This window comes from Oncorhynchus tshawytscha, linkage group LG25 (assembly GCF_018296145.1).
Source record: "Oncorhynchus tshawytscha isolate Ot180627B linkage group LG25, Otsh_v2.0, whole genome shotgun sequence".
NCBI classification, from domain to species: Eukaryota; Metazoa; Chordata; class Actinopteri; order Salmoniformes; family Salmonidae; genus Oncorhynchus; species Oncorhynchus tshawytscha.
In genome coordinates, this window is record NC_056453.1 from 26,230,048 (window position 1) to 26,248,941 (window position 18,894).

At 42.7% G+C, this 18,894-nt stretch overlaps 1 protein-coding gene across 5 annotated transcripts in view; it reads right to left on the reverse strand.

Annotated features, from left to right (window-relative positions):
* tanc2b (tetratricopeptide repeat, ankyrin repeat and coiled-coil containing 2b) overlaps positions 1-18,894 on the reverse strand; it is a 234,479-nt gene that overhangs the window by 192,958 nt on the left and 22,627 nt on the right. For all 5 annotated transcript variants that reach the window (XM_042306173.1, XM_042306172.1, XM_042306171.1 and 2 more), the window contains exon 2: positions 7,786-7,954. The gene's annotated coding sequence lies outside the window, so the exon portion shown is untranslated. The remainder of the gene's footprint in view (positions 1-7,785; positions 7,955-18,894) is intronic.

Genomic DNA, 18,894 nt, shown 5'->3' on the forward strand with positions numbered 1-18,894 from the left:
TGTTGGTTCTACCAAATCAAGCAAAGGTTTCTACTCTAGTCCAAACTTTGGCAAAAAAGCCTTCAAGCAAATTAATCAACAGACACTTACAGAATAGATAATGACGTCCATTGATAGTAGATCTCCAGACACAGATAAATCAAATGTTATTTGTCACATGCGCCAAGTATAACAGCTGGGGACCTTAGCAATAATGTGTGATTATTAGTGTAGGTTCTGTAAATAGGTGCTTACACTCCAATACTGTACAGTAAGTGAATGGGGACTCAGGTCTGGCCAACTTCAAACTGCTTTAATGTATAGCTCCTGTATTTGGATTCAGTACATTAAATATACTGCTTAGTATTGAGGACACCATACACTGCTACATGAGATAAACAGTACCATTTCCTATTACAGCCTGTGATTGACCCATTGCATGAGGACACTGCGGCATAAAAATCACTGAACCCAAACATTTACCTGACAAGACGTAGGGAGACAGGAGGCAGCAGCTCTCCCAACAAAAAAATGAATTAAAAACAATCTCTCGCCAGCTCATATCTCACACCCCTGTTGACAATTATGCGCAATGTCTGAGACTCACAGGAAATGAAAAATGTAGCAGAATAGAGAAAAGCACTCAGTCTAGTGTAGAAGACATGAACTAGGCACAACGCTTTATTACGTCCCAAATGGCACCCTATTCACTATAAAAGGAATTAGGGTGCCATTTGGGACAAATGCAGTGCCTCACACGCCCAGACAGCTATATTTAAAAGGCTATCAGAGAAAGACAGGTCTCAGTGCTGTGCTCTTGATTTCTGCTGTTATATTTGACCAGTTCATAGGCTGTCATTATGTAAAATAGTTTGACTAACACGGTCTTGGTATTTGACATTGTACCGGCTCAATCTCATTGGTGTGTATTGTCTCATCCAATAATATTGGATGAATATTCATGTATTAAATCCAAAAAGGTTAATGAAAGTAACATCAATTCAAAAAAGGTACAATGATCCATAAGCTATAACTCATCTAAAAGGAGATATTTTATTTGATTTTGAATGAAGGCCTTTCAAAGTAAGACCCTGGGAGAGCTTCAAAGTACCATTTTCCGTAGCGTTCGCAAAAAACACCCCAATCAAAAATAAAAAGGCAATGCATGTGTCCCAAATGGCACCATATTCCCCTTATAGTGCACTACTGTTGACTGGGGTACAGTGACAAGTAGTGCACTATAACGGGAATAGGGAGCCATTTGGGACGCACAACATTACAGGTGTCCACTACCCCTCTCTATCTACATACCACTTGGCAAAAGGCACAAAGCAGTCATTGAATGAGAACTACACATCGGCAGCCATCAAATGATGGTGATGGCCTACTTCCAAATGGCCGCTTCCAGTCTTTTACATTTGTAGTTTGTAACCCAACCAAAAAAATAAAGACTAAATAGTAGCAGCGAAAGGGCTTTTTTGGTACACACAGGACTACTCAGAGAGTCAAGGAGGGACATGAAAAGCTACTGGTGTCCTTTCATGTGCTTCTTTGATTGAATTCCCCCTGAGCGACTGAGAAGAGGAGCTGCTGCAGCTGTGGCCTGGAGTCCCAAATGATACCCTATTACCTATATAGTGCACTACTTTTGACCAGGGCCCATAGTTGGCCTCTGGTCAAAATTACTGAACTGCATAGGGAATAGGGTGCCATTAAATTTTGGGGCGCAAGCAGACTTAACCATCAAATAGAACACTGTCATTAACGAATACTGATGCAGACCTGGGCAGAAAATAGACCAACTTTTCAAATACTCAAGGCAATGATTTCCTTTTGATATTTAAATACAGGCCTCAGAAAAAATTATAATATTTGAAAGTATTTTGAATAACTCTCAGAAAAACAAATAATTTTGAAGGTATTATATATGCAAGTTATTTGAAAACAAAATATTGTATGACTGCCAAATATTTGATAAAGAACTAAAAACTACAACAGTTAGTTTCATTTGATTAAATATATGATCATTAGCATTGAGGCATTTAACTGGATCTGCACAACAAAAGGCCTGGGACCGACAAAATGATACATGTCAACTTCAGGCATTTATCTAGAGACATGGGAAGTGTCCGAATACCCATACAAGCGTACTATATAATTAAACTGCATACTATTTACTCATCATCACATACTACTTAGCACGTACTGTTTAGTAAACAGTACGCCTCGGCCGCAATGCAGTAGATTGGCTGAGTAGGTGGGGCGGGGCCGAGTGCGGGTACCCAGACCAAAACTTTCCAAATGTTCAAATCAAAAGGTTATTTCACAGAAAAACATGGACGATTGGGTGAATCGCAAGTTCAGAACCGCTGGACAGCAATATAATAAACTAAAGCACTGATCATTGGGAACTGATTAACATTACATCAATAATGCAGCCACCCATCCCTTTAAAGATGGTATAGTGTATATTGAAAGAATAACACTTTGAATTGACCACTTACACTGGCCTGGGGCCTGTTCAGGAGAAAATAAATGTACAGAATGTTCAGATATCAATGCATTGTGTAGATCCACTGTCAGATGGATTTAAATATTATAGCAAATGATGTGTGCTCTATTCATTCTATTTCTGCAAAATGCAGTTCCAGATACAGCGCTGCAATTTATTTTTATTTTTAGGGGGTGGATCAGCTTAATATTGCAGAAAGATTGTTGCTTCCATCAATGTAATTGTCTGCATCATTTCCAATTCTCCATATATTGTTTTGGTAAATATATATCCATATGCATACACGTATAAGCACATATGCATACATATACACATATACATACAGTTGAAGTCGAAAGTTTACATACACTTAGGTTGGAGTCATTAAAACTCGCTTTTCAACCACTCCACAAATTTCTTGTTAACAAACTATAGTTTTGGCAAGTTGGTTAGGACATCTGCTTTGTGCATGACAAGTACATTTTCCAACAATTGTTTACAGACAGAAAATTGCACTGATAATTCACTGTATCACAATTCCAGTGGGTCAGAAGTTTACATACACTAAGTTGACTATGCCTATAAACAGCTTGGAAAATGGCTTTAGAAGCTTGTGATAGGCTAATTGACATCATTTGAGTCAGTTGGAGGTGTAGCTGTGGATGTATTTCAAGGCCTACCTTCAAAATCAGTGCCTCTTTTCTTGACATCATGGGAAAATCAAAAGAAATCAGCAAAGACCTCAGAAAACAAATTGTAGACCTCCACAAGTCTGGTTCATCCTTGGGAGCAATTTCCAAACACCTAACAAGTACCACGTTCATCTGTACAAACATTAGTACGCAAGTATAAACACCATGGGACCTCGCAGCCGTCATACCGCTCAGGAAGGAGCGGCGCTCTGTCTCCTAGAGATGAACGTACTGTGGTGCGAAAAGTGCAAATCAATCCCAGAACAACAGCAAAGGACCTTGTGAAGATGGAGGAAACAGGTACAAAAGTATCTATATCCACAGTAAAACAAGTCCTATATCGAAATAAGGAAGAAGCGCAGCAAGGAAGAAGCCACTGCTCCAAAACCACTATAAAAAAGCCAGACTACGGTTTGCAACTGCACATGGGGACAAAGATCGTACTTTTTGGAGAAATGTCCTCTGGTCTGATGAAACAAAAGTATAACTTTTTGGCCATAATGACCATCATTATGTTTGGAGGAAAAAGGAGGATGCTTGCAAGCCGAAGAACACCATTCCAACCTTGAAGCACGGGGGTGTCAGCATCATGTTGTGGGGGTGCTTTGCTGCAGGAGGGACTGGTGCACTTCACAAAGTAGATGGCATCATGGGGCAGGAAAATTTGGTGGATATATTGAAGCAACATCAAGACATCAGTCAGGAAATGGGTCTTCCAAATGGACAATGACCCCAAGCATACTTCCAAAGTTGTGGCAAAATGGCTTAAGGACAACAAAGTCAAGGTATTGGAGTGGTCATCACAAAGCCCTGACCTAAATTCTATATAAAATTTGTGGGCAGAACTGAAAAGGCGTGTGTGAGCAAGGAGGCCTACAAACCCGACTCAGTTACACCAGCTCTGTCAGGAGGAATGGGACAAAATTAACCCAACTTATTGTGGGAAGGTTATGGAAGGCTACCCGAAACGTTTGACCAAATTTAAACGATTTAAAGGCAATGTTTCCAAATACCAATTGAGTGTATGTCAACTTCTGAAGTCTAGAAAACAGTATATATATATACATATGAGATGAGTAATGGCTGTTTAACAGTCTGATGGACTTGATAGAAGCTGTTTTTCAGTCTTTCGGTCCCAGCTTTGATGCACCTGTACTGACCTCACCTTCTGGATGATAGCGGGGTGAACAGACAGTTGGGTTTTTTCCCTTGCTGTGTCATATTGGGTGCTGTAGGTCTCCTGGAGGGTGGGTAGTTTGCCCCCGGTAATGTGTTGGGCATACCGCACCACACTCTGGAGAGCCTTGCGGTTCCGGGCAGTGCAGTTTCCGTAACAGGCGGCCCGACAGGATGCTTTCAATTGTGCATCTGTAAAAGTTTGTGAGGGTTTTCGGTGACAAGCCAAATTTATTCAGCCTCCTGAGGTTGAAGAGGCTCTGTTGCGCCTTCTTCACCACACTGTCTGGGTGGGTGGTCAATTTCAGTTTGTCAGTGATGTGTACGCCAAGGAACTTGAAGCTTTCCACCTTCTCCACTGGGGTCCCATCGATGTAGATAGTAGAGAGTGCACCCCCCTGTTTCCTGAAGTCCACGATCATCTCCTTTGTTTTGTTGACTTTGAGTGAGGTTGTTTTCCAGGCACCACACTCCCAGAGTCGTCACCTCCTATAGCAGATGACAATGAGCAAAGTAGACATATAACCAGTCTGCCATACATGGTTTCCATTCCTTGAATCCTTTCATGAATTATAACCAGATCTCACTGATACTTCACTTGCATCACATTCTTTGAACAGCCGTGACATGTCACAAAAGAACGAGAGAGAAAAAGTCCCAGCGCCATCTTTACTCTGAAGGGATTTGTGGCCTCGAGTCATACTGAGCTCAAAGTCACTACAAACACAGATGAATGAAACAGGCAAAGATCAAAAGGACTACAACTATAGAACAAGACCAGGTAAGGGGCAGGATTGTTCACTGTTCATCATAACTCAACTGGATTGTCTTCCTTGCGAATTGGGGTTAGCCTTCGCTGGTTGTCATTTGTGAGTTTGAAGTGCATTTGACACACACACACACACACACACTCACCTACCTGCAGCTACTGCAGCTCCACACACTCCCACCAACAGGGATGAACGCTGTTCCTAAGATCCCATGCACCATCCTGGCAAAAGTCATCATCATCTTCATCCTCTCTATAGCTGAGCAGCAAGCAGTAGTGTCCAGTATCTAAATAACTGGTATTCACAAAAGTACATACATTCTCAAGTGCTGATTGGAATCATTCACATTTAGAACATTGAGTCATTCACCAAGCCCACGCTTTACAGGCAAACATCGACACCTACCGCCTTTTACAGAAGTGGCAGAATGGTTGCAGATTTTGACATTACTCATTTGCTTTAATGTCAAAAAGCACAATGCACATCACTGCAGAGAACATTTTGAAAGTGGTTGATAAACAAAAAAGCCATTCCTCAGAGTGACCTCCATGTCATTTACTACATTTTGAACAATCCATAGCTTTAATTTCTACTACCTCCAGAACACTGTCTAACAGTGTTTCCGTTGTTGTAGTCTGCTCTGCGGCTCCATAATCTCACGTGGAACAAAAGAGCCTGTGTCACAGGGTCAGGAGACATTTAGTCAGACAAAAGTTTGTGTCAGCGCTTTCCTGTGAAGGAATGAGAGCCGTGCGAGGCAAGCCCAGAGAGCGAGAGAGAGAGCAGGAGAGAGAGGAGAGAAGGAGAGAGCGAGAAGGCGTGAGAGAGGGGGGAGCTGTTGGCCTCTGTCGCCTCTCTGAGGAGAGCTACGGTTTAATGGGCCTACGCTTCCACTCCATTTGCTGCTCTGCTGCAGTATGTCTTAGGGGCAACACTGCGTAGCAGCGTACCATGTGTGCCAGGCTTCTGTCACTACGGATACAGCTCTGCAGTGGCACCACGGCAACAGCTCTACACCCCTTAAACAGCTGTCAGAAGCTATTCAGACAGAGGCAGACACAGTTCAAAACAACACACACACACACACACACGGCCCAGTCATAACGTTGCACTACTGAGTCAGACACACTGTTCAAAACAAAATAGCAGAGCAGCCCAGTCATGACGCATCAGAGCAGAAACTGTAGAGGCTACTTTAAAGCCTGGTACTGGTAACTTTCCTTCTCACAGAGAGAAATTACTGGCAGAGACCTTTCTTCTTGACTCCAACCTTATTTGCTAGCCTGTTGGGGGCCCTAAGTGAAATTGTGTTGGGGGGCCACACCACCTTGAGAGCAAAAATATTTCAGCGGCCCCCCTCTTGACAGCGGAGAGAAAAAGCAATTCTCCACATTTTGCCATGGGGCGTAGAGAAAACGTTACCGTTTCAAAGCAAGTTTGCTGCAATTCTAGACATTTTGCCATGGGCCTGAGAGAAGATCATGCAATTTGATAAATCATTTCCTGCAATTCTACACGTCGCCATAGGCTGGAGAGAAATGTTTGCAGTTTATAAATATGATATCTGAGTGAGAGTGACTAACAAAATCAATCGGGGCCCCGGCCCCCAGTCGGTAATTCGACCATGATTACTACCAGTTTAGATAACTGGCTTTCAGCTGGGCCGCCAGTTGTATAGATGTTTGCCTCAGGAAGAACCCATCACCCCCACCCCCGGCAATTGCAGCTGAAACACTGAACTCTCTCGCCTTTTCAGTCTTTCTATATTTCTCTCTCCCCCTCGCTCGCTCCCCTTCTTTGTCTCACTTTATCACACTCCCTCTCTCAGAAGGCCTTGAACACTCAAACTTGTACTCACTAAATAATTTTGGGTCCATTTCAAATCATATCAAAGTTTATCAGCCGCATACACAGTTTTGCACTTCGAAGCCAAACAACAATTTCATGGCTGGACAGTTGCAGAATAATTACATGAGGCCCCCAAGCAGACACATCGATCAGCACTCAGTACTTCTTTCCGAAATAATAGCCCATTTTTTATATAGTGATATTCATTTCTTTTGTGAGAAGCTGCCTATCTGCCACTGCTGGTCTTTGATGACAAGCCTTTGAAAAAAGGACAATAGAAGAATACATTATTATTCTTTGCTGATGGGCTCTCCATCTATGCCTTGGTAAACAACATCAAATCTATTCTGAGGCAGTGGCTCCCAACCTCCTCTCACTACCAAAGAAAACTGGGTAGTTGCTAGACATTACTACAAGGGCTGTATCCGTACTAGTCTCCTATGGAAAAAACTCATTAGCAAACATCACTGCTAAAGGGCTAACCAAGATCAAAGCTTGCAGTACAAGTTCCAACCTGATTACAAAAGCACAGTATTCAGTTAAAGCTAGCTACATTATACCCTCGAAATACATTCCCTGACTGACAGAACCACTATTCATTCAGTTTATGCCAAAACAGGTACAGCTTATTAAACACCTCTGAACACTTTTGTGCTTGCCTTTTTTTAAATCAGGTATGTCATTGAGAACACATTCTCTTTTACACCAACAGCCTGTTTCTGTAGAGAGCTGCTGAGCATGAGTAACATCGGTTTAGACCTAAATGACTGTAGAGCCAGCCAGACAGGTGTAGTCTTAGTTGTGTGAAACCTGAGACATGATGACTCACCATGAGTAGACAGCAGGCTAGGCAGGTGTTCGGAGGTGTTCAGGTGTTCAGGTGTCTGGAGGTGTCCAGATACTGAGGCAGTGAGGTGCTACATGTCTCTATGATGAACATGAACCATAGTCCTGATCCTGATCCCACTACAAAGGGGGCAGACACCCAGCACAGCTCTCTATGGAGGGAAACCCATACAAGGATGATTAAACACTATGGAAAGATGTAGAGCGAGAGAGAGAGAGAGCAGAAGAGAGAAAGGGGAGAAAGAATGATTGGCACACAGTGGAAAGAATGTTCAACGGCATACAAAACCACAGGTGGTGATACACGACAGAGAATAATCTAGCCTTCAGAAACCACAACAGTATTTAATGTAATGGTGCAGTTACTCAGTCTGTATTGTAGTGTGGGATGTCTGAAAGAGTCTGTTGTCAAAGTGTTTGCAGGCAGGCAAGATCCCGCATGTTACTGGAAAACTGTGGGTGGACTGACATAGGGTGTATAGGGTGTCCCAGATGGAACCCTATTCAATATATAGTGCACTACTTTTGACTAGATCCCGATGGGGGAAATAGTGTTGCACCAAGAACTGTGATGAACACTGAACAAAAATATAAACAAAACAAGATTTTACTAAGTTACAGTTCATATAATGAAATCAGACAATTTAAATAAATTCATTAGGACAGAATCTATCAATTTCACATGACTGGGACTACAGATATGCATCGGTTGGTCACAGATACCCTAAAAAAGGATAGGGGCATGGATCAGAAAACCAGTCAGCCTCTGGTGTGACCACCATTTGCTTCATGCAGCGCGACACATCTCCTTCGCATAGTTGACCAGGCTGTTGATTGTGGCCTGTGGAATGTTGTCCCAATCCTCTTCAATGGGTGTGCGAAGTTGCTGGATATTGGCGGGATCTGGAACATGCTGTCGTACAAGTCGATCCAGAGCATCCGAAACATGCTTAAATGGGTGACATGTCTGATGAGTGGAAGAACTGGGACATTTTCAGGTTCCAGGAATTGTTTACAGATCCTTGCAACATGGGGCCGCGCATCATCATGCTGAAATATGAGGTGATGGCGGCAGATGAATGGCACGACAATGGATCTCGTCATGGTATCTCTGTGCATTCAAATTGCCATTGATAAAATGCAATTGTGTTTGTTGTCCATAGCTTATGTCTGCCCATACCATAACCCCACAGCCACCATGGGGCACTCTGTTCACAATGTTGATATCAGAAAACTGCTCGCCCTCACAAGGCCATACACGCCGTCTACCATCATACAGTTGTAACTGTGACTCATCCATCAAGACCAGCATGCCAGTAGTGAGCATTTGCCCACTGAAGTCGGTTACGATGCAGAAATGCAGTCAGGTCTAGACCCTGGTGAGGACAACGAGCACGCCGATGAGCTTGAGACGGTTTCTGACAGTTTTTGCAGAAATTCTTTGGTTGTGCAAACCCACATTTTCATTAGCTGTCCGGGTGGCTGGTCTCATACGATCCCGCAGGTGAAGAAGCTGGATGTGAGGCCGGTTGGATGTACCGCCACATTTTCTAAAACGACGTGGAGGCAACTTATGGTGGACAAATTATCATTAAATTCTTTGGGAACAGCTCTGGTGGACATTCCTGCAGTCAGCATGACAATTTCACACTCCCTCAAAACTTGTGACATCTGTGGCATTGTGTTGTGTGACAAAATGACACATTTTAGAGTGGCCTGTGTAATGATCATGCTGTTCTTGATATGCCACACCTGTCAGGTGGATGGATTATCTTGGCAAAAGAGAAATGCTCACTAACAGGGATGTAAACAAATTTGTGCACATTTTTTTTTCCAGCTCATGAAACATGGGACCAATACTTTACATGTTGCATTTATATTTTTGTATAGTTCGATTAAAACGTTTTACATGCTTTCCAATAATAATTATTTCACTAATAATCCTGTTTACATAGACACATCTGAAATCAGGCTACCTGGTGGCACTCTGTAAATGAAGAAAATTGCCAATCAAAATAATAAGCATTAGTGATGCACCGATACAGATATTTTCCTTGCCAAAAAAACCCCGATACCGATAACCAATATTTACAATTTTAGTGGCCTTTTAAGCATTCTAGTACAGTTAAATAGTTAACACACACACAGATGCAGTGGTCTAAGGCACTGCATCTCAGAGCAAGAGGCGTCACTACAGTCCCTGGTTCGAATCCAGGCTGTATCACATCCAGCCGTGATTGGGAGTCCTATTGTGCGACGTACAATTGTCCCAGCGTCATCCGGGCAGTCATTATAAATAAGAATTTGTTAACGGACTTGCCTAGTTAAATAAAGGTTACACACTCACACAAAAGTTATTTTGTTGGCATTTACGTATGTCCCATTACCAGTAAAACAATCAAAACCTACTTCTTTCACTTACTTGATGTGCTGTTTCGTCGTTTCATTCACAACCAGGATTTCTATGGAACACCGTTTGGGTCTTTGTGTGTCAAAAATGATACACCTCAAATAACACCATTTGACGTGTCAAATAACACGACATCTGTTTCAGTAGCTAGCTAACTATATGTCATCATGATAACTAGGTGTCATCTTCTAAAATAACCCTAATTTATAAGACAGTTCTTATTTGATTAATGGAGGTTGGACCAATCTATGTGAAGCTAGCCACAATAAGGATTAGCCACAATAGTGTACTTTGCGGTTAGCCTTAAAAATACAAGTATGGCATAATTCTACTATTTGTATTCATTTGCATTACTGTCAATGACATTCTTTCATTTTGAAGGCAAACCGCAAATTACACTATTGTGCCTAATCCTTATTGTGGCTAGCTTCAAAACACATAACCCAGTGCAGTTGAGCCTCACTAGCCAGATGAAGCTAGCTGACTGCTTATAACAGTAGCAACTTAGCCCTGTTGCCCAAAGCTGACTAGCTATTTCTTTTCATGAACTGAAGTTCAATTTCAATAGGTGAAGAACAAGTGATTACCTAGCTGATACTTACTCACAAGCATTGCTAAGAATAATGAAAATGACTGCAGGTTCTACTGGTTATTGTTTTCAGGCTGGATGTATTGGTGCTAGCTTGGTACCAAGCTACCCCAGAAGTTGCGGCTGAACAAATGATGCTTTATTACCAACGAGGTATTGTAAACAACGTTCGTGGCTGGTGTTTGCTTGTTAACAGACTTTTTTGTACAGCTTTGACAGTGCTACTGTATCTTTTTTGACACGCAAAGATCCAAACGGCATTCCATAGTATGCCGTGAAGCTAATACCAGTGACATTATTACTGTGTAACTCCGGTAGGTCAACATCTGAAAAATAGCTCACTTGGTAGTGTGTACCGGTGCTCGACCAGTCGGCGAAAGCCAACATCACCCACGACAGAGAACGGTTGATTAACAAGGGCAATAAATTCCATTATCTTGGCTTTAATGAATTTCGCCTTTAAGAAAATTAGAGTGAGACAATTACTCTTTCAAATGACTGCTCGACTTGTAGACTGCTCAATCCACACAGCAGACATTGTGGGCTAGTATCGCGCACATATGGCGCAAAATATAGCGCAACATTTTACATGGCATCATTACATCATGTAGCTACGTTATATAGGTATGCACGTCAGCTTTGACATCGGTTTTGCACATCGGGGCGTTAAAATAGACATCGGCTGATACGATTATAGCATTTAACTAATTTTATTTTTTATTTCACCTTTATTTAACCAGGTAGGCTAGTTGAGAACAAGTTCTCATTTACAACTGGGACCTGGCCAAGATAAAGCAAAGCAGTGAGACACAAACAACAACACAGAGTTACACATGGAATAAACGAGCGTATTGACTGTACGCAGACAATAACACAATAAACAAAAAAGAAAGTCTATATACAGTGTGTGCAAATGGCGTGAGGAGGTAAGGCAATAAATAGGCCATAGTAGCGGGGTAATTACAATTTAGCAAATTAACACTGGAGTGATAGATGTGCAGATGATGATGTGCAAGTAGAAATACTGGTGTACAAAAGAGCAGAAAAGTTCATAAAAACAACATGGGGATGAGGTAGGTAGATTGGGTGGGCTATTTACAGATGGGTTATGTACAGCTGCAGCGATCGGTTAGCTGCTCAGATAGCTGATGTTAAAAGTTAGTGAGGGAATTATAAGTCTCCAGCTTCAGGGATTTTTTCAATTCGTTCCAGTCATTGGCAGCAGAGAACTGGAAGGAAAGGCGGCCAAATAGGATTTGGCTTTGGGGATGACCAGTGAGATAGAACTGCTGGAGCACGTTCTACAGGTGGGTGTTGTTATCGTGACCAGTGAGCTGAGATAAGGCAGAGCTTTACCTAGCATAGACTTATAGATGACTTGGAGCCAGTGGGTCTGAAGATGAATATGTAGCGAGGGCTAGCCGACTAGACCATACAGGTCACAGTGGTGGGTGGTATAAGGGGCTTTGGTGACAAAACGGATGGCACTGTGATAGACTGCATCCAGTTTGCTGAGTAGAGTATTGGAAGCTATTTTGTAAATGGCATCGCCAAAGTCGAGGATCGGTAGGATAGTCAGTTTTACGAGGGTGTTTGGCGACGTGAGTGAAGGAGGCTTTGTTGCAAAATAGGAAGCCGATTCTAGATTTAATGTTGGATTGGAGATGTTTAATAAGAGTCTGGAAGGAGAGTTTACAGTCTAGCCAGACACCTAGGTATTTGTAGTTGTCCACGTATTCTTAGTCAGAACCATCCAGAGTAGTGATGCTAGTCGGGCGGGCTGGTGTGGGCAGCAAACGGTTGAAAAGCATGCATTTTGTTTTACTAGCATATAAGAGCAGTTGGAGGCCACGGAAGGAGTATTGTATGGCATTGAAGCTCGTTTGGAGGTTAGTTAACACAGTGTCCAAAGAAGGACCAGATGTATACAGAATGGTGTCGTCTATGGAAAGGTGGATCAGGGAATCACCCGCAGCAAGAGCGACATCGTTGATATATACAGAGAAAAGAGTCGGCCCGAGAATTGAACCCTGTGGTACCCCCATAGATATCGTCTGATTCCTATATGTTCACCAATATATCGTGCATCCCTAATAAGCATATTTGATTCTGAGTTTGGACATATAGTCTGTACGTGAAAACTACTTCTTTGATGCCTACATTCATTTTTGTGCATGTAACTACTCATTATGACATTACAACAGAGAGCTAGAAAGAGACAGACAGCTGTTTGACAACATTCTGCTTGTCAAGTTGCACTGTCTTTGTTTGGTTTCCGTGAGAGCACAGGATGACCTATACATGATCACTTGAAAAAGGTACAAGCCTCAATTGATGTTGAATAGACAAGAGAACAAAATAAAAGCACAACATGAATAATGCAGTGACAAATATAAATTATTTATTTACAAATAATTATAGGAGCACAGAAGGAGGGATTTCAGAAGTTTAAGAACTGACAGAGGTATTTGTTTACCCAGAGATCAGTCAGTAGCTAAGATTTCATCAAAACTGACTTAAGGAAACATTACCAACATCCCAAATTGAATTTCAACTCTGTCTGGCTTCAGAGAGCCCCTTCTTCACCATAGCTCACCACTGAGCTCCTCCATTCTAGTCCACTACCCAATGCAGTTGTCTGTCTGCTTTGCACCCTCTTCAAACACAGGCCAAAATTAGATTTGGTATGCTTCCCAAATGGCACCCCTTCATTATATAGTACACTACTTTTGACCAGGGCCCATAGGGAATAGGGTGCCATTTATGACAAAAAAAAATTGCATTCATGAGGATAGAATGCCACTGGCATACAATAGGCTTCTTCAGACTAACTGTCTGAGTCACAATAATTAGATTCCCTCAAGGGTGTCACATGGACATTTCAGATTTCCTAATTATTTGTACATTTTTACCCCTGCAGGGAACATTTTGTAGTGCTTTATCTATGAGTTTTCATGCATGAGTTATTGGCTCTACAACTAATGTATTTGAACAAATGTTTTGGATGTGTCTGAACAAGTGTCTAGCATCATTCTGAGATATCTGTGTAGAAGTGAGAGATGTAAACTGGAAACACCTTATTACATGACAAAACATACAGCCTAGACGTGGTCTGTGTTGCCCTCTCAGAGAGTACACTTGCTGAAAGGGCAGTGATTAGAGTTAAAATAGATGGCAAAGCAACGATTTATGGGTGGGGGAAAGAGGGGTTATCCCCTGAGGTTAATACACCAGTCTAGACACACAGGAAGACTAGGGGTCAGGCAGTAGACAGGGCTCAGGTGAGGCAGCCCACCTGTCCCCCAGGTCCCAGGTCCCACATGCTGATTAGAAAGGATACGAGGAAGTAGATGAAAACCTCTGTCTTCATCCATACAGATCAGCTCATATTAGACTCCCACAGTCCTGTTTCACAACAAGTCTATGGAATGTATCAAAATATTTTAAATCACTGTTTTAAGTGCTGATACTACCAGGCTATCATTCAATTCTGTTCATACGGTATGATTTCCGTATAAATTACAGCATTCATCTGTATCCCGGAATGACACTTAGTGTCTCCATTTCATTGATAAATTGCTGAGATAAATATGTGCATTCACATCCTGCCTCTCCTCTCTTCCATTATTCTGCTACAATGCTCTTTCCTTTATGTCTCACAGCTCCCCCAAACGTCTTCATGCAGCTCCCCCAAACGTCTTCATGCAGCTCCCCCTAACGTCTTCATGCAGCTCCCCCAAACGTCTTCATGCAGCTCCCAAACCCCAAACGTCTTCATGCAGCTCCCCAAACGTCTTCATGCAGCTAACGTCCCCTAACGTCTTCATGCAGCTCCCCCAAACGTCTTCATGCAGCTCCCCCTAACGTCTTCATGCAGCTCCCCTAACCCCTAAAGTCTTCATGCAGCTCCCCCCCATGCAACGTCTTCATGCAGCTCCCCCAAACGTCTTCATGCAGCTCCCCCAAACCCCCAAACGTCTTCATGCAGCTCCCCAAACGTCTTCATGCAGCTCCCCTAACCCCCAAACGTCTTCATGCAGCTCCCCTAACGTCTTCATGCAGCTCCCCCCCCTAAAGTCTTCATGCAGCCCCCTAACGTCTTCATGCAGCTCCCCTAACGTCTTCATGCAGCTCCCTAACGTCTTCATGCAGCTCCCCTAACGTCTTCATGCAGCTCCCCTAACGTCTTCATGCAGCTCCCCTAACGTCTTCATGCAGCTCCCCTAAAGTCTTCATGCAGCTCCCCTAACGTCTTCATGCAGCTCCCCCTAACGTCTTCATGCAGCTCCCCCTAACGTCTTCATGCAGCTCTAACGTCTTCATGCAGCTCCCCCTAAGGTCTTTATACAGCTCTGTGGCACCGTGAAATGCCCATGCCTAATTGTGGCTGAAGAATGCCCAGTTCAGCAACATGGACAGTGCCACCTACCTCTGCACAGGTGCACTCACTTCAGCACCATGGACAGCGGCACAGACTGCAACACAGTGGACAGCAGCACTCAGTTCAGCCGAAGACAGCACCACAGCGCTGATCACCCAACACACCTGTGCAGGATTACTAATCAGCACACCTGCAAGGCATTCCCTAATCAACTGACTGGCAAAAGTGTGCAGGCTGGACCTCACTCAATGGGAGCAGTTAGGAAGACACAGCATGCCTACTCTTTGTTTCTCTCACCGTCTACAGACTCCTCAGAAGGAGAGTTGCGGACTCTGCCAGTGAAGCCACCGCCTGAGACTACAGGTGGCCGCCATCTTCAACCACTCTCCTGCCTCAACGGCTTTGTGGACTAAAACTCCAGAGACACTAAAATCTTAGCAAGTAAGAGCCGTGAGACAAAGTAAAAGCATCTGAAACTTGAACTATTTTGTAGTGTTTACTCATTGCCACTTGTGTAGTCAGGCACACTTCCCGACAAGCTCTTTCTAATATCTTTTATACAGCTCTTCCTAATGTCTTTTAGGCTTGGGTGGTATACCGTATACTGGATTATTTGGAGATGGCCATGGGCTGTTTTTTCAATACAGTCAACACAATTTTTCATTATGAAGCTTACCGGTAGTCCCCACTCAGTGGGGTGTTTGTTTACATGAAGAAAGACTGGAACCTTGTGAATCACTGTTGTGCAGTGCACACACCAGGTGATCTAGTTATAGTATGGAATTTATAACTGTTTTACAGCTAGAAATCTTAAAGCTATTATATTAACTATCTAAAATATGCTAAATGCTCTGCAGTTGTGCATTCGGTTTGCTAATTTAGTAGCTATTTAGCCGTTAGCTTTTTCCAAAATCAAGCTTTGCTTGGTAACAACATAATCCCCTCCTGGATCAAGAGCTTTGCTGTGCATACAGCAAACTGTGTAGCATTGTTTAGATACTTGTATAACTTTATGAGCTGGGATGTCTGTCCTGGAAATAGTTTAGGTCAGAGACTGTATACATTTTCAATGTGATCGTTGACATTTAGTTATTCGCTATGGGATTTTACAAGTACAGTGGGGTTTGTGTCCAGTGCCAGTATTACAGAATATCCCGGTATGACGATCTGGATACCGCCCAAGTCTACTATTTATACAACTCTTCCAAATGTCATTATACAGCTCTTTCTTATGCCTTTAGTAGCGCCTCATTCTGGACTAATATTTCTTCTTTAACGAGTCGGACACATTTACGTCAGACACCCGACAAGGCCAGTCATTCGCATGAAGAAGAGACATATCTGGGACGTAGGTCGGGGTGCCTTGTAAGAGTCCGATGGCAAGTGCGTAATCCTCCTCTACCATCAGTCCTATTAGCCAACCAGCAATCATTGGATAATAAAATGGATGCGCTCCGATCAAGACTATCCTAACAACGGGACATTAACTGTAATATCTTGTGTTTCACCGAGTTGTGGCTGAACGACGACATGGATAACATACAGCTGGCTGGGTTTTCTGTGCATTAGCAAGATAGAACAGCTGCCTCTGGTAAGACAAGGGGTGGCGGTCTGTGTCTATTTGTCAATAAGAGCTTGTGCACGAAATGTAATATTAAGGCCGTCTCGAGGTTTTGCTCGCATGAGGTAGAGTATCTCATGATAAGCTGTAGACCACACTATTTATCAAGAAAGTTTATCTATATTTTTTTGCAGAAGTCTATTTACCACCACAAACCGATGCTGGCACAAAGACCACACTCAACGAGCTGTTAATTAAGGCCATAAGCAAACAAAAATATGATCATCCAGAGGCAGTGCACCTAGTGGCCAGGGACTTTAATGCAGGGAAACATACATTTTACCTCATTTCTACCAGCATGTTCATGTGCAACCAGAGGAAGAAAAAAATCGAAAACTTTAGACCACCTTTAATCCACACACAGAGATGCATACAAAGCTCTCCCTTACTCTCCATTTGACAAATCTGACCATAACTCTATCCTCCTGATTACAAGCAAAAACTGAAGCAGGAAGTTAGTGACTCGCTCAATATGGAAGTGGTCAGATGATGCAGATGCTAAACTACAGGACTGTTTTGCTAGCAAAGACTGGAATATATTCCAGGATTCTTCTGATGGCATTGAGGAGTACACCACATCAGTCACTGGCTTGATCAATAAGTGCATCGATGACGTCTTTCCCACAGCGCCCGTACAAACATACCAGAAGCCGTGGATTACAGGCAACCGCACTGAGCTAAAGGCTAGAGTTGCCTCTTTCAAGGAGCGGGACTCTAAACCGGATGCTTATAAGAAATCCCGCTATGCCCTCCGACAAACCATCAAACAGGCAAAGCGTCAAATCAGGACTAAGATTGAATCCTACTACATCGGCTCTGACGCTCGTCGGATGTGGCAGGGCTTGCAAACTATTACAGCCGTGAGCTGCCCAGTGACACGAGCCTACCAGACAAACTTAATTACTTCTATGCTCGTGTGGAGGCAAACAACACTGAAGCATGCATGAGCGCATCAGCTGTTCTTGACGAATGTGTAATCATGCTCTCCGTAGCCGATGTGAGTAATACCTTTAACCATGTCAACATTCACAAGGCCGCAGGACCAGATGGATTACCAGGATGTGTACTCCGAGCATGCGCTGACCAACTGGCAAGTGTGTTCACTGACATTTTCAACCATCCCTGACCGAGTCTGTAATACCTACATGTTTCAAGCTGACCACCATAGTCCCTGTGCCCAAGAACAACAAGGTAAACTGCCTGATTTGATTTAGATTTTCTGTCTGGCTTTAAATGTGGGCTAAAATATATTGCTGCTCAACTTGAGAAAACCATTGGGGTGCCCATTGACTAACAGCAGTTTAAAATAGGTTCTATAATGGCAGTTTGAGAAATACAGTACCAGTCAAAAGTTTTTCTTTATTTTCTACATTATAGAATAATAGAAGACAAACTATGAAATAACACATGGAATCATATAGAAACCAAAGAAGTGTTAAACAAATCAAAATGAGATTTTTCAAAGTAGCCACCCTTTTCCTTGATGCTTGCTTTGCACACTTTTGGCATTTTCTCAACAGGCTTCACCTGGAATGCATTTCAATTAACAGGTGTGCCTTGTTAAGCTAATTTGTGTCATTTATTTCCTTAATGCGTTTGAGCCCAAAATTTGTTGTGACGAGGTAGGGGTGGTATGCAGAAGATCGCCCTATTTGTTAAAAGACCAAGTCCATATTATGGCAAGAACAGTTCAAATAAGCAAAGAGAAATGACAGTTCATCATTACTTTAAGACATGAAGGTCAGACAATGCAGAAATTAAGAACTTTAAAAGTTTCTTTAAGTGCAGTTGCAAAAACCATCAAGCGCTGTGATGAAACTGGCTCTCATGAGGACCGCCACAGGAAAGGAAGACCCATAATTACCTCTGCTGCAGAGGATAAGTTCATTCGAGTCACCAGCCTCAAATTGCAGCCCAAATAAATACTTCAGAGTTCAAATAACAGACACATCTCAACATGAACTGTTTAGAGGAGACTGCGTGAATCAGGCCTTCATGGTTAGATTGCTGCAAAGAAACCACTACTAAAGGACACCAATAAGAACATATATGCTTGGGGCAAGAAACATGAGCAATGGACATTAGACTGGT